A 17,351-nucleotide genomic window follows, 5' to 3' on the forward strand; every position below is an offset into this window, starting at 1 on the left:
AGCTGTTTTGCTTGGCGGAAAGTATCGGGCAAGAAAAACTTTCTTCAACTCGTTCCAGGTGGTGACAGAGTTTGAAGGGAGAGACCGAAGCCATCTTCGAGCGCTATCTCTTAATGAGAAAGGAAAAAGACGAAGTCGAATTGCTTCCGAAGTGACACCATTAGCTTTAACAGTATCAGCGTATTGGACAAATACGGATAAATGAAGGTTTGGATCCTCGGTAGGATTTCCAGAGAATTGGTTCTGTTGCACAGCCTGCAACAACGAAGGTTTAAGTTCGAAGTTGTTTGCTTCGATTGCGGGCGGAGCAATACTTGAATGCGGCTCATCTTGAGATGGAGCGGCGTAATCTCTAAGAGCACGAGCTGGTTCTGCCATCTCGGGTATCGAAGGAAAAAGGTTTTTGAAATCAGGAAGTTCTACAGGAGGGAGATTGTTTGCAGCACGATATTCCCGAATTCGTCGTAGGACTCGGAGATATAGTTCGATATCGTTGATTCGTAAATAGAGCGGTTCGCCTTGTGAGCGAGTGCGTGGCATACAAATCAACGAAAGAAAGAATAGAAGAAAAAGAAACCTTAGTCTCTACAGCGTAACGGAAGAGTTACGATATCGACTAAATAAAAGTCCCCGGCAACGGCGCCAAAAACTTGATCGCGACTTTATGAGTCGAATTTGGGGTACAAACTGCAAGTGCACAGTTCTATCGCGTAGTTTTAAAAGATATCGATCCCACAGGGACTTATGAATCGATATACCGTTATCTAAGGTTACTTCGTAAAGCTAAGGTGAACAATGTTTGATTGTTTGGGGGAAAGCTAAAAACTAAACTAAGATCTAGATTAAATATTAATAAAGCGGATATCGGTGTGTAGTTCGTCGTAATTAGGGAATCAATTCTTTGTCGGTTTCTTGGTTTTAAAATGAATCTTTTCAGTCGACTCTATTGATTAAAAGTTTTATCTCAAACTCTCGCTCTGTTGAATAAACCATGATTTTATGTTAATGTAGCTGTCACTTATAATTAAGTCAAAAAACCATTTTTTGAAAGCAATACAGTCCATAGAAACTCTTTTAAGAAAACACTAATCGTTTAAACACCCTTATCTCAAACTCTCGCTCTGTTGACTTAGGTTATATAATTAAATTCAAATGCTTAACTCTCGTCCTCACATTCAATCTTTAAAAATACTTTTTGGAAAATATTAGAATTTAATTAACTCTAAAAATTGCTCTCGCCCTGATCTAGAATTAATGTCCAATTTACACTGTCCAGTTAAAACCTCAAACTCTCGCTCTATTGATTTTAACTTCTTTATGTCTTTTACTTTCGTACAAAAACTTTGTTATTAAACCTGTAAATTGAGACCGTAAAAAGAGTGATTTTAATTTTAAATCTAATTAAACCAACTTAGTTTTGATCCCTTATTCTGCTTACTTTACATACCGATATCTAGGCGAATTAGCCAGACATGCTAAACGAACTTAAATAATTATCATGCATAAACAGACTCATCTCAGGCAAATAATATAAATAAATAATATAACAGAGCATTAAATAATAATTAAAGAACCTGAATAATTTAAACAGTAGTCTTGAACACTCTACCACAAGCCGGTAGGATTTGCTCTCGAATTCTTCAATCAATCAGAAAAATAAAATGAAGGAATAAAAAAACTAGACTCTAACGTAAGGTTAGGTCCGGTAAAAGGTACACAATAGTTTCCGGTGTAGAAACTATTGTGCGAAAAATTAATTGAAAGCTAGAAAAGAAAATAGAATTGCAAAAAGGTAAAACAATAAAAATTCTGCAAAGTAATACTATAAAAATATAAGCCTAAACTGCTGGAAGAAGAAAAAATGCGAAAACGGCAAAAGGCGTGGAAAAATCTCCGAACCGAGAGCTTTCCCAATTAGCTGCTATTTATACTGCTACTTGTGTAACTGCTTTCCAAGGGTTTCCGTATACACGGTCTTTTCGTTCCGAGGGTCAAGCGTGGAAATAGCTTTCAACGTGGTCAGTTGCGTTCCTAGTGCCAAAAATATAGGGGAATGGTGTGACGTCCGTCACACCATGTGTGACGCTCGTCACAGGAGTGTGCTTAGTGTGACGCTCGTCACAACCTTTGTGACGCCCGTCACAGGCACAACGTGCGCTTTCTTTGGGCTGGGCTTGGTCTTTGTTATTTGTTTCCTTTTTATTCCTTTTTACACCTCCTTTTCTTCCCTTTTTCACTTTTGCTTCAAAATGGATACCTGACATAAATAGAAAGGAAATACCGCATAATATCTGATAAAATGAGATAAATTAAAGTAAATGATATTATAATCTAATTGAATTAAGTCCTAAAATGTGATATAATTTCATGTTATCAGTCATGCTTGAACATCTTATTTATCATGTCCTTATCTTTGTTGATGTCACGCTTGAACATCTTTCTTTACCATTTGTTTAATTTTGATGTCATGCTTGAACATCTTCTTCATCATGTGCTTATCTTTGCTGATGTCATGCTTGAACATCTTATTCATTTGCTTATCTTTGTGGATGTCATGCTTGAACATCTTTCTTTACCTTTCTTTTACCTTTGATGTCATGCTTTAACATCTTCTTTATCATGTGCTTATCTTTGTTAATGTCATGCTTGAACATCTTCTTCATTTGCTTATCTTTGTGGATGTCATTCTTGAACATCTTGCTTATCATTTGTTTATCTTTTTTCCCAAATCCAAGGGAAAGAACTCATTATTGATTTAATGTCATAGGTAGTTTAGCAATCCCTAGTTTGACCTTGTTAGAGTCATTTTCACTTTTAACTTAGATTTAAGTAAGAGTTTATAACTCTTGTAAGTGTGTTTGTTATGAACACTTACTTCCCCCTTTGGAACCTTGATCACTATCAAGTGTTCTTTCATCCTTAGTTAGGTGAATTACGGTTGCCCTGATTTCATCCTTATAAGGATACGTAGGCACATGACTGTTGGCTCCTAATTTCGACGCCCATTTTAAGAGTTAAAAAGTGGAATTCGCTATGAAGATGTTTCGATTGAATATGATATTGGGAGCTCTAGTCGAAAGTTCCTGGATGAGAGGATCAAGATGCAGTAGGGACTTAGAAATATATGTTAGTGTTTGAAGATGTTTTCGACAAGAGATTCAAATTCAAATAAAGAAGGGAACTTTGTTCTTATCCGAAATTGCTGAAGGTACACGTGGAGCATAGTGGATAGTTGCATTCATGCAAAGCGCCATTTCTCTCGATGTGGTAGAAAGGTCGTTAGAAGCGGTTACTTCGATTAGTATAAATAGAGGGTCTTAATGCTAGGGACGTGTGTGTTCAAAATGTATACAAAATCTGTAAAATTTACCAAGTATCCGTGTGTAGAGAAATAGTAAATTGAGAAATGTACGTTCGATTTACACCATTGTCATTTACTTTGAAGTAATTCAATTTATCTTTATTTTCCATAAATACTTCTTTATTTTAAGGATTCATCTTTGTTGCTATTTATCTTCATTCTTACAATGCTTCTCTTTATTTTGTGTTGGTTTTTTACTGTTTAAGTATTTTCACTAATCACTATTATTGCAAACATTGTCGAAGTGTTTGTGTTTACTAGAATTCACTTTAACAAATAATTAGCACATGTCCTAGGATCAATCTGATCGATCTTGTAAGTAACCAAATTTAGTAATTTGGAAGATCAGTGGTTGTTTACCAATTTTCATGGTAAATAAATTTTCGCACCCAGTGGGACAGTGCTAACGATTTTAGAAAAGTGAAATTGTTTTTTTTAATTCTGGATATTCATTCATCTTCTCCCTTTCGAAAGAATTCGCTGTATGTCATTAAGGAGTGGTAAAGTAGTCACAACTAACGAACACAGACCAAGGAGAAGATCCACTAGGAGGATGGCGAATTTAAATGCGCCAAATAACCAAAATTCTCAAAATCCATCAACCATCAATGTACCGCCCCCTTCTTCTTCGATAGGGGAGAACACGGCCACAATGCACGTGTCTGAACCGATGGTAAGTTCGATGCCTACGCATTCGATTCCCCATACTGAACCTATTTTGACTTACATTTGGCCTAGGGGGCTCCTCACGCCCCCACCGATTGGAAATGTTCTAAACAGGCCTTCAATACCCCCTGGTTTCTCTATACCCTTTGGTGGTCAAGAATAGCCATATGGAATGCCAACTTTAGTGATGGAAAGTTTACATAACGCTGCTTCGACATTTTTAGAACCAGTGGTTAACATAACCTCCCTATTACAAGGGTCGGGTATGGGGTTAACGTGCGTCGAAATAACCAATCTTCAGGCTTAGGATACCAAACACAAATACCTAGCCTTACCAATAATTCTACAGTAGTATGGACACAACAGATGGACGAAAGCAACCATGAGATGGTCCAAATGCTTACCCAAACATTGAACACCGTATTGAATCCTTTGATTTAAAATACGACACAATCGAATCAATAGATGACAGCGCAGATGGCGCGAATGTATGATTTCTTGGGTGTACCACAACTTCATCGACACCCTCCGAGGGATTGGATAAGGGAAAACCAGGGGGTAACCTTCGAAGAAGACCCTACTATTAACCAAATTCCACAAAATCAAGCGCAACCAGGGATGGTAAATCAGGGAGTAGGAGTCGAACCCCCTAGGACCGAACCACAACTCCCCAGGGAAAGAGAGCCAATGATAGTAATGGTAAATAGAAACCAAAACGTTGATAATGTCATACGGTAAATTTGACATGATGATATGGCAGCAGATAATAATCTAGCAGCCATGGTCGAAAGGATTATGGTTTGAAATGGGGTAAACTTTGGCCTTAGAAGACCAAATTATACATCACCTTTGTCGGAATATATCCTATAGGCAGAAACACCCCCTAGAACAAAGATCCCCAAATTCACTAAGTTTTCTGGGGATACTATTGAATCCACTGTTGAACATGTGGCTAGATATTTCATAGAGGCAGGAGACATTTCGAACAATGAAAGCCTAAGGATAAAATATTTCCCAAGTTCTCTCACAAAGAATTCCTTCATGTGGTTCACCACCTTGCCACAAAATTCGATTCATACTTGGAATCAGTTGGAGAGAATGTTCCATGAGCAGTTTTACATGGGGCAAACAAAGATAAGTCTGAAGGAATTGGCTAGTATTAAACGAAAGTTCACTGAGCCAATTTATGGCTATCTAAATCGATTTAGATTACTCAAAGCTAGGTGTTTTACACAAATACCACAACACAAATTGATCGAAATGGACGCTGGGGGCCTGGACTATTCTATCAGGAAGAAGTTAGATACCCAATATTTGAGAGATATGGCCCAACTGGATTATAGGGTTTGACAGTTAGAACGCTTGAAGGAAGAAAAGGCTAGAGAAAATAAGAATAAAAGAGTAGCCTACGTCGATTTCAGTAATGATGAGGAAGGATCCTATAATAGGCCTTTAGACTTCGACGAAACTGAAATCGACCTTGCTGAGTTGAAGTAAGGGTCACCTTACGCGTGTAAGGTCTTGGCCCCGTCGAATGGAAAAAACCCTATTGAACTAGAAAAGAATGATAAATTTCCTAAGAAAACTTACACTTTCGACGTTATAAAATGTGACGAAATCTTCGATTTGTTAGTTAAGGATGGTCAAATGATAGTGCCTCCGGGTGCTAAAGTGCCTCCTTTAGAACAAAGAATGAAAAGAGGGTTTTGCAAGTACCATAGTTTTCTGGGTCATAAAACATCTCAATGTTTTCTTTTCAGGTATCTTGTTCAGAATGCTATACAAGAAGGGAGACTCAAGTTTGGAGACAAACCTAGGAGCCAGATGAAGATAGAATCCAATCCTCTACAAATGGTTGATGCCCACTACAGGAACCAGAGGAAGTAAACTGGTCGAAGTCACTGATGATTTCAACATGACCGAAGCTACTGAGGACTTTGTCAACGAATCCGTCATGGTTAGGGTTTCTGAGCATCTTGATCAGGAATTCTTTAATGACTTCGTTCAGGAAGCTGTGGGAAATGCCACCAATGGAAACACTGATGTTTTTGACACCAGAATCACTGAAGATTCCAACCTGATGATAGTGACCAAAGAAACTGCTGATGGTTTCGTACAAATAGATAAGGCTACTAAGGGCCTTCAATTGTAATTCCAGAAGTTGGACATCACTGAAGATGTCGACATGGAGGTTAATATGGTCTAAATATCCCAAGAAACCTCCATGGAAGTTGATAATAAGTGTCAACAAGAAGAGTATAATAAAATAGTCTTCCCCAAAGAAGACGAGACTCTGACTGATTTCCTTCGGAGGTGCCAGAAGAAGAAATCAGCGGTTATGTTGTGCCCTCGATGCAGTGTCGTGTTCGACATGAAAGCGGCCCAAACCTCAAGGGAGTAAGGAGGGTAAAACACTAAGGGTGTCAGAAAGCCTTTCAAGATCAACAGGTTGTCCATCCCATAAGGGCTTTCGACCCAAGAAGGTACTATGATCCAAGACGGCCTATGGTGAAGCTTGGTGAAACAAAACGAAAGGGTCCTGCTGCTAAACCCATCTCTTTCAAACCCAACGTTGAAGCTTCAAATGGAAAATGGGTGAAGCCAGCCGATGGCAGGAAACGTGGCAGGGAAAATGGCAGAACTTTGAGGTGGATAGAGGTTCATCATTAACATACCGTAAGGAGTTTCAAGCTGACAAAAAAACCTCCCACATCTCTAAAAACTACAAAGGAAAAAATCCCATTACAAGGTCTCAATGGAGAAGGGAACAAAGAAGGAGGAAGGCATAGAGGGATGCTGGTGAAAAGGAAAACATTGAGTCCAGCACCAATGCACCTGCAAGGAAAAAGTGGGACTTAAGCCTTGACAAAAGAAAGTTTAATACTCCAGCAGAGGCGGACAGAGAAAAATATGATCGAATGGTTATAGAAGACGAAATGCTGACAGATAAGTTCGACTCCGGGTTAGAAGCTTCTTTGGATATCTTAGTCGGTGTGGTATCTGTGATGCCTAGGGAGTTCGACCAAATTACAGAGGTTGAAGACACCGACAGTAATACAGAAAGAGAAATAGATGCTCACAAGCCAACATGCTACTATGTAATGAACAATGGTTGCGTAGAGGAGCAAAATGCCTTCTTCGAGAGACCCGACGAGGCTATGAAGAGTCACCTTAAGCCTTTCTTTATTATTGGGAAGATCGAAGATGTCCTCATTAATAAAATCTTAGTGGACTACGGCGCAACAGTGAATTTGATACCGCACCATATGCTGAGAAAAATTGGCAAGTACGATATAGATGCCAAACCCCCACAATATGGTGTTTTCCAATTATGAGGGAAAGGTGGGTTCCACTCTTGGTGTAATCCAGGTCGAGTTAACTGGAGGAATTGTCACCAGATCCACAATGTTTATGATTATGGAGACGAACGCCAACTATAATCTGTTACTTGGAAGAGAATGGATACATGGGGCCGGGGTTGTGCCATCCTCAATGCACCAATGAATCATCATATGGAATCCATATGGTATTATGGAGAATATAGAAGCAGACCATGGTTACTTCAAGACTCCTATCAACCATATCCACAGACGCCAGTTCGACAAACATTTGGCCAATATCGCTCTGTGTGATCCAACCGATTTTGCATTTACTCCAGATGATAATGCCTGCAGTTCCCTATATTTGCACCCTAACAATGGCTTTCGCTGGGATAGAGAAGTGGTAGGCGAAGGTGACTTTGGATATCTAGGAGCGTTAGAAGTGGACCCCACGGGTTAGGGAAGCGAATTCAATGCTGATGAATAAGTTCGAAGCGCTAAAAAGGATTTCGGCTTACATTGCCAAAAACAAAGAGCAATCGGCCTTGGAGGCTAAAGTCAAAAATATGGTTCTCGTATCCAGCAAGGAGTTCCATCAAATAGGTCTTGGAAAGGACTTCGATCCAGAGCCACCTGATAAGGTTCAGGATGAAGATCAAGGCCAGAGGCTCGACGCCATATATGATGATGGGTGTAACATCCCTTTTTATACCCCAAAATACTTAACATACAATCCGAGTGAATAAGCACGCATATAAACAAAAGGGCGTCACATCGACGTTTTCAAAAACTAAAAGCTTTCAAAAACCAACATCATTCATCATCAATATACAATACATCTGGTCATTTAAAATAACACATTTCAAATATCATGAATATTTAAGAATATGCGTTCACAGCAGAAAATAGTGAATACTCATGTATTTCATAAAATGATTCATGTCCCATACCATGATCATCTCTCAATAATCTCCTCAAGATAAAATAAAACCATATCCTGACTATTTGGCACTATGGCCTCTCAAACAACAATTGCAAATAACCATGTTCACAAGTAATAACATAATACATATCCAAATAAGATATGAGTTCCATACTACTAATCTACCCAGTGTTACATAACCAGAGCATTGACTCACTACCTAGTCTCTAAGCTAAAACACGGAAACTCTCCGGCTAAATCTCGAGTGAGCTACCGTCCACTTACTTCAGCAATACTACTCTTGAGTATCTGCACGATGCCCATGTCAAGGCAACATTCAAACAGAAGGGTGAGAATTCGAATCATTATGAAGAAAGTATAATAAAGCACAATAATTAAATCAACAATTAAAGGAATTCATCACACCTTGTATAACCATGTAAATAATACTAACCAATATTTATTTCACATGTTTCAAGCATACATCAAAACTCAAGGAGTATAACATTAAAATCCAATGCTATATTCTCAAATATACACATAACCATAATTATCACATAATCACATATTTTACCAAGTTATGTATCCAAACATCACCAAATTCAATTACCATATCTCATACACACATAACAATCACATCAATGCATATATTCAATTATCACATAACTCTAATGTGACTCAATGCAAGACATGTGACTCTATGCATGTGGTACCGCAATGTGAACCCAACGTTTCACCGCTTTCCGATTCAATATCTAGAATCTAAGCCACGCTTCCGATCCGGACAAGATCAAAGCCACTACGTCTATTTCCAACTAAGGATCAACGTCTGCTACGCCTATTTCCATTCAAGGATCAACGTCTATTACCATGTGAACCCACAGTTTCACCGCTTCCACCATAAAGCCGACCATGCCATGAATGAATGTACAAGTACCAACAATATATGCAATTAAGATCATCTCTACCATCTTAACATTCCACATATAACCATAATTCAACTCTATGAATTATCCATCAATGGTACATATACACATTCATAACAATTAAACTATTCACATATATAAGCTATTTATCAAATACGCACACTTAGATTTTATTCCAAAATGAATACAGCTTTTAAAGTCTCAATTTTTCATTTTTCAACAGTGGTAACCGGTTAACGCTTTTGGGGTAACCGGTTAACACGAAACAGAATTCATTTCCTGGCAGATTTTTAAGTAAGTAACCGGTTAACGCTTTTGGGGTAACCGGTTAACACGAAAACATAATCAATTCCTGGGTAGATTTTTAATTAAGTAACCGGTTAACGCTTTTGGGGTAACCGGTTAACACGCTTAAAACTGGAATTTTTCTCAAGTTACCATTACTGTAATGAAATTTAATAAACTAAATGGCTTCTCGATCTATCCCTCAATTCCACCCATATATCAATTCCAAACGAAATTAATCATCACAAATCAAAGATTACTCATCAAAACCTAACAATTCCAAAACCATAAAAATTAGGGATTTCAACCTAAACATATTTCTACCCATCGACCCAATTATACTAACGCATAATAATAAGGATTCTCCCCCTTACCTCTTCAATTTTCTGGAAACCCTAGCTCCTCCCTTGTTCTTCTCCTCTTCTCCTCACTTTTCCTCTTTCTTTCTCTGTTGCCTTGAAAATGACCAAATGAGTGCTACTTCTCACTCTCCTCACCTCTTACTATTCTAGTATTATATTTGGGCTTAAGAAATGATACCTCTAATTTAATTATTAGGCCCAATAAGACATAGTGTTATAATATCTCTATTTAGTTCAAATAAATTAAACCAACACAATATACACACCAAGTTAATTAATATAATCGATTATTATACTACCTAACAACCAATTAATTAATTAACACTCCAAATAAATAAAATAAAATATAATAATAATATAAGAAATAAATACTAAAAATTGGGTTGTTACAACTCTCCCCCACTTAAAAGATTTTCGGCCTCGAAAGTTTAACTCAAACGAACAACTCCGGATACGATTCCTTCATCTTATCCTCGAGTTCCCAAGTGATATTTCCATTAGCGGCTCCACCCCATATCACTTTCACCAAAGCAATCTCCTTACCACGAAGCTTCTTCACTTCTCGATCTTCAATTCGCATAGGTGATGTATCAACCGTCAAATTATCCCTCACTTGAACATCATCTAATGGAACAACATGCGATGGATCCCCAATGTACTTCCTCAATTGAGACACATGGAACACATCATGAAGATTAGAAAGTGACGGTGGCAATGCAATCCGATATGCCACTTTACCTACCCTCTCGGAAATCTGATAAGGACCAATGAAACGCGGTGTCAACTTACGCGACTTCAAAGCTCTACCAATACCCGTTATTGGCGTAACTCGAAGAAACACATGCTCATCTTTCTCGAACTCCAGAGCTTTCTTCCTCTTATCATGATAACTCTTTTGACGACTCTGAGAAGCCTTCATCTTCTCTTGAATCATCTTAATCTTATCCGTAGTCTCTTGAATCAACTCGGGTCCAACCACAGCACTCTCTCCCGATTTGTACCAACACAAAGGAGTTCTTAACCTTCTACCATAAAGAGCCTCAAAAGGTGTCATTCCAATACTCGAATGGAAACTGTTGTTATATGTAAACTCGATCAAAGGCAAGAAACTATCCCAATTTCCTCCTTGTTCTAAAACACAAGACCTCAAAAGATCTTCAAGTGACTGAATAGTCCTCTCCGTTTGACCATCAGTTTGCGGATGGTATGCCGAACTCAAACGCAACTTCGTACCCAAAGCACTTTGCAAACCTTCCCAAAATCTCGAAGTGAACCTCAAATCTCTATCTGAAACAATGCTCGACGGAATGCCATGCAAACACACAATCCTCTCGATGTACAACTTAGCAAGTTTCTCCATCGAATAATCCATCCTTATCGGAATAAAATGAGCACATTTCGTTAACCTGTCCACAACGACCCAAATCGCCTCACAATTACTCGATGTTCTCGGCAAGCCCGAAACAAAATCCATAGAGATACTATCCCACTTCCACTCGGGAATAGATAACGGTTGCATCAAACCAGACGGCTTTTGATGTTCAATCTTTGACTTTTGACAAGTCAAACATGAATACACAAATTCCGCTACATCCTTCTTCATACCTTGCCACCAAAACATCTTCCTCAAGTCTTGATACATTTTAGCAGCACCAGGATGAATACTCAGACCACTTCTATGCCCTTCCTCAAGAATCCTCTTTCTCAAATCCGCAACATCCGGAACACAAACTCGATCACGACACCTCATGATACCATTCTCATCAATCCGAAAGTCACCACCTTTGTCTTGATTAATCAATGTCATAACATCGACTAATTTCAAATCTGACTTCTGACCTTCTCTAATCTCGTCAAGAATGCCACACGTAAGCTTCAACATACCAAGCTTAACACACGAAGACGTCGCTTCACAAACCAAACTCGAATCTCTAAATTGCTCCAACAATTCAAACTCTCGAATCATCAACATAGACATGTGCAATGACTTCCTACTCAATGCATCGGCTACAACATTCGCCTTTCCAGGATGGTAATTCAAACCAAAATCATAATCTTTCAAGAATTCCAACCATCTCCTTTGCCTCATATTTAATTCTTTCTGATCGAACAAGTACTTCAAACTCTTGTGATCACTAAACACATCAAATCTCGATCCAAACAAATAATGTCTCCAAAGCTTCAACACAAACACAACGGCGGCCAACTCTAAATCATGCGTCGGATAACTCCTCTCATGAACTTTAAGTTGCCTTGAAGCATAAGCTACCACTTGCCCTTTTTGCATCAAAACACCTCCCAAACCCAACAAAGAAGCATCACAATACACAACGAAAAGTTCTAACGGATCCGGTAAAATCAAAATAGGAGTCGTAGTCAATCTTCTCTTAAGCTCTTGAAAATTCGCTTCACACTACGAAGTCCAAATGAAAGTTTGACCTTTCCTAGTCAACTGCGTCAACGGTAACGACAACTTAGAAAATCCTTCAATGAACTTCCTATAATAACCAGTCAAACCAAGGAAACTTCTAATCTCAGAAACAGACTTAGGAGCTTCCCATTGAGATACAACTTCAATCTTCGTAGGATCCACAGAAATACCACCACTCGGAATCACATGCCCAAGAAAACTTACTTCACTCAACCAAAATTCACATTTAGAGAGTTTAGCAAACAACTTCTTCTCTTTCAACACCGATAACACAACCTTCAAATGCTCGGCATGATCCTCTTCGCTCTTAGAATAAATCAATATATCATCGATGAACACAATAACAAACTTATCCAGATAATCATGAAAAATTCTGTTCATATACTCCATAAATACACCAGGTGCATTAGTCACACCAAAAGGCATCACGGAGTACTCGTAGTGACCATACCTTGTCCGAAAATCAGTCTTTTGAATATCCTCAGCCTTTACACGAATCTGATGATACCCAGACCTCAAATCAATCTTGCTAAACACACAAGCTCCAACCAGCTGATCCATCAGATCGTCAATCCTCGGAAGTGGATACTTGTTCTTAATCGTCACTTTGTTCAGTTGTCTATAATCAACACATAATCTCATAGAACCTTCTTTCTTCTTGACCAACAGAACAGGTGCACCCCACGACGACACACTAGGACGAATAAACCTCTTCTCAAGCAAGTCTTCAAGTTAACTCTTCAACTCTTTCAACTCAGAAGCAGACATTCTATAGGGAGCCATCGATACAGGACTAGTTCTAGGAACTAAATCAATCGAAAACTCAACCTCACGTTCCGGTGGTAAATCACTTATATCTTCAGGAAATACCTCCGCAAACTCACAAACTATTGGCAATTCTCCAATCGTCCTCCTCTCACAAATGTCCAAAGTTGCCAACAACATAAACAACTCGGCACCACCTTGCACCGATTCATCAACTTGCTTAGCAGACACAGACTAATCTTCCTTAGCACCAACCTCAGGAAAAGTAACCGTCTTCTCAAAACAGTTGATATACACCCGATTAAATTCTAACCAATTCATACCCAAAATCACATCAAGCTGCTCTAAAGGAAGACAAACTAAATCAATTCCAAAATCCCTACCAAAGATACTCAACGGACAATTTAGACATACAGTATCGATCGTGTCAGATACACAAATCAAATACAACAGGATTGGAAAACATTAACGACTATTGACCAACTGGTCGACCATGCTCTGATACCACTAATGTAACACCCCTTTTTATACCCCAAAATACTTAACATACAATCAGAGTGAATAAGCACGCATATAAACAAAAGGGCGTCACATCGACGTTTTCAAAAACTAAAAGCTTTCAAAAACCAACATCATTCATCATCAATATACAATACACCTGGTCATTTAAAATAACACATTTCAAATATCATGAATATTCAAGAATATGCGTTCGCAGCGGAAAATAGTGAATACTCATGTATTTCATAAAATGATTCATGTCCCATACCATGATCATCTCTCAATAATCTCCTCAAGATAAAATAAAACCATATCCTGACTATTTCGCACTATGGCCTCTCAAATAGCAATTGCAAATAACCATGTTCACAAGTAATAACATAATACATATCCAAATAAGATATGAGTTCCATACTACTAATCTACCCAGTGTTACATAACCAGAGCATTGACTCACTACCTAGTCTCTAAGCTAAAACACGGAAACTCTCCGGCTAAATCTCGAGTGAGTTACCGTCCACTTACTTCAGCAATACTACTCTTGAGTATCTGCATGATGCCCATGTAAAGGCAACATTCAAACAGAAGGGTGAGAATTCGAATCATTATGAAGAAAGTATAATAAAGCACAATGATTAAATCAACAATTAAAGGAATTCATCACACCTTGTATAACCATGTAAATAATACTAACCAATATTTATTTCACATGTTTCAAGCATACATCAAAACTCAAGGAGTATAACATTAAAATCCAATGCTATATTCTCAAATATATGTCATATCCCGATTTTGGTCCTGAATCTTTTATGTTGGTTTGGCATGCTTGGCTTAGCTTTACTTTGGTTTTGTATGAGGATTGTGGTTTTGATCCAAAGTCATGGTGTTGTGATTGTGGATACCTCTATGGTCTGGGTCATCTGAACAACCAAGTTTCTTGTGTTTCTAGCCACTTGCCAGTCATGTTATTGGTTCATGGATATCCCTTTCAAATCCTAACCATTATGGTCTTATTTCATGGTTTTGTTCATACACATTATCAGTCAAGTTATTTTCTTTTCAAGAGTCAAACATTTGAGTTATGATTAAACCATTTTGTTAATCCATTTCAATTTTATTTCATTACATTTGATTCCATACAAAAAAATACACAAAAATTGACACTTTGACCAATTGTTGACTTTGGTCAACAGTTGACTTTTTGGTCAACTTTGACCAAAGTCAACTCAAATTCCCCAAACCCTAAATTCACCCATAATTGTCCATTGAATTCCATTTACAAAGAAAATACAAAAAAAAATGAAGTTTTGGCCTATTGTTGACTTTGGTCAACAGTTGACTTTTTGGTCAACTTTGACCAAAGTCAACCTCCCCACTTTTTGGTCATCCAAGACTTAACCTAACCTAGTCTTCCTTCATTGATCCATCATCCAAAAGTCATGCTTGGGGTGTGTTGCTTTGTACTTCATTTCCAAGCAATTCGATTCCTTTTACAAACTTCTTGTGCACCTTGCCCTTTGGACTTTGTTGCAGCTCCAACCTTAGCTTCACGTTGCTAAAGCATGGTCCTATATTCACCACAAACAGGTACTGCTATCACATTAATCATGTACTATGCTTATATTGGTTGATTGGACAAGACATTTCAATTGGATTTGGCTTTGAACTCCTCTTGGTAAACATCCTGCCATCATAGTCCTATAGCAAGCCTGACCCTGAGTCAAAGTTCACTTGAAAGCCAATTGTGAGCATGCTCATGACACCAGGCATAAGGTTGATGAACCTGCAAACAGCAACATAACAGGTGACTGACATAAACCTAAACATGGCCACATCTCATCTAACTTCAAACCTACTTCTCGTTACAAGCTAACAATATTTGACAGAGAGAGAAAATGTTAGAGGAAAGAAACAACACTTAACATTTCCCTAATACTTCTCTCTATTCTTTACATTGTGCTTTTTTTATATACTGTTACTTCTGAAGTAGAACTATGAGGAAGCATGGATGGCAGCTACCTTACCATCCTCTTCAGGTTGTGGCTGTTGCTGTGTTTTTGGCTCTGGGGTTTGCTTTCTACGTGTTCTTTGCTCCTTTTGTTGGAAACAAGATGTATCAGTATATTGCCGTCGCTCTTTACACACCTCTGATTGCTGTTGTTTTTTTGGACTCTACATTTGGTGCACTGCAGCAGATCCTGGGGTTTTTTAAGTCCAAACAGTATCTTAAAATTCCAGACAGTAAAAAGATTGTTGGGCTAAAGGGTTCTAAACTAGGTGAAGAGTCAACCCCATCAATGCATGATGCAAATGCTTCAACAGTTGGAGGAAATTCCATGGATAGTGAAGCATTTGGAACTGAAGGAAATATGAAGGATGCTTATAATTCAGTTGAGAAGGCAAATTCATCATCTTCTTGTTTGTCACGTTTCCTCGTGGTTTGCTCTCCTTGTGCCTACGTATGTCGCTGCTCTGGTTCAAGTGAGAAATCTTCTGATAAGCATACCAGTGAAGATGGCATGTTCTATTGCAGTTTGTGTGAAGTTGAGGTCTTCAAATACAGCAAGCACTGCAGAGTTTGCGATAAGTGTGTAAATCACTTTGATCATCATTGCCGATGGCTCAACAACTGTATTGAAAAAAAACTATAGGCAATTTTTTTTTAGCCTGATGGTTGCTGCTATGCTCTTGTTTATTCTTCAATGGTCAACTGGGCTCCTTGTGCTGGTTTGCTGTTTTGTTGAGAGGAAACAATTTTCCAAAGAAATATCTTTGAAGTTGGGAAGCAGTTTCTCTATGGCTCCCTTTGTTATTGTTGTGTCTGCATGTACCACTCTGGCTATGATTGCCTTTACCTGTGAAACCCCATGCCATAAACCAAATAAATTCTGCAGAAAGCAGTGCATCAAGGCACACAACTTGCAACAAACCAACATCACCACACGGAACTTCCAACCATCCAACGAATTTCACCAAAGTTACAACCTGTGACCTGCAAGACAAACAATTATTCAAACAATAACCAAACCTGCAAAAAGAAACCAGTTGGCAGCATGTTATAAATGTATAAATCCTGCAGAAAAGAAGACTCACAACTAAAACTAGCCAAATGGTGAAGCAAGTTGGAGCCATGATGCACAAGGCAAAACCTACTGGACAAGACAGCAGCAAACTCAGGACACCATTGCAAGACGAGTTCAGGCCTGTAACTAATAGCAGAGACATCACAAATATCAGGTCATGAAGCGTGTTAACTTACCATGAACCTAAATCCCCAAGACCTGTTTCCAACTCAAGCTAAACTTTATCCATAACCATTGAGACTCAACCTGCATGTGAATATCTTGCAGTCAGGCACCACATATAAGGAATTGACAAGGTCACAATCAATTAATGGAATGTGACCCTGCAACAACATACCTGTAACACACTTGTTTGTAATGCCATGAACCAAATATAATACAAAACCTGCTGCCACCTGAGGGAGTTCCTAAATCCTGCTAGCAAGGCAACTGGTCATAGCATTAGAAACCAACCAAACCTGTTCCGAGATTGCATCAAGGTGTTTTTAAGGTCAGTTATAACCAAACTGAATTTGAACATTTGGCCAGAGGATGGTAAAAACAGACAAGTTAATTCAAAGACCAACCTGTAATGCCAACATCAATGCACCATGAGCATTTTGGAAGATCAAGCCAAGTCCTACTAATGCAATGCAACAACAAACCTGCTACCACTGAAGTGATCCTGCTAGCAAGGCAACTGGAAACCAAGTGCAAACTGAAGACAACCAAGCAAATCCATCTGCAATA

General features: G+C 38.5%; 1 long non-coding RNA gene across 1 annotated transcript; it reads right to left on the minus strand.

The window, feature by feature from the left end:
- Positions 1-15,502: 15,502 nt before the first annotated feature.
- Positions 15,503-17,069, minus strand: LOC127120213 (uncharacterized). The gene is made up of 3 exons (XR_007803152.1): positions 16,960-17,069; positions 16,633-16,868; positions 15,503-16,531 (listed from the first exon to the last, which is right to left on the minus strand). It is a non-coding gene; the product is annotated as an uncharacterized LOC127120213 (long non-coding RNA).
- Positions 17,070-17,351: the final 282 nt, after the last annotated feature.

The sequence above is a fragment of the Lathyrus oleraceus genome, chromosome 2 (assembly GCF_024323335.1).
Source record: "Lathyrus oleraceus cultivar Zhongwan6 chromosome 2, CAAS_Psat_ZW6_1.0, whole genome shotgun sequence".
Lineage (NCBI taxonomy): Eukaryota > Viridiplantae > Streptophyta > Magnoliopsida > Fabales > Fabaceae > Lathyrus > Lathyrus oleraceus.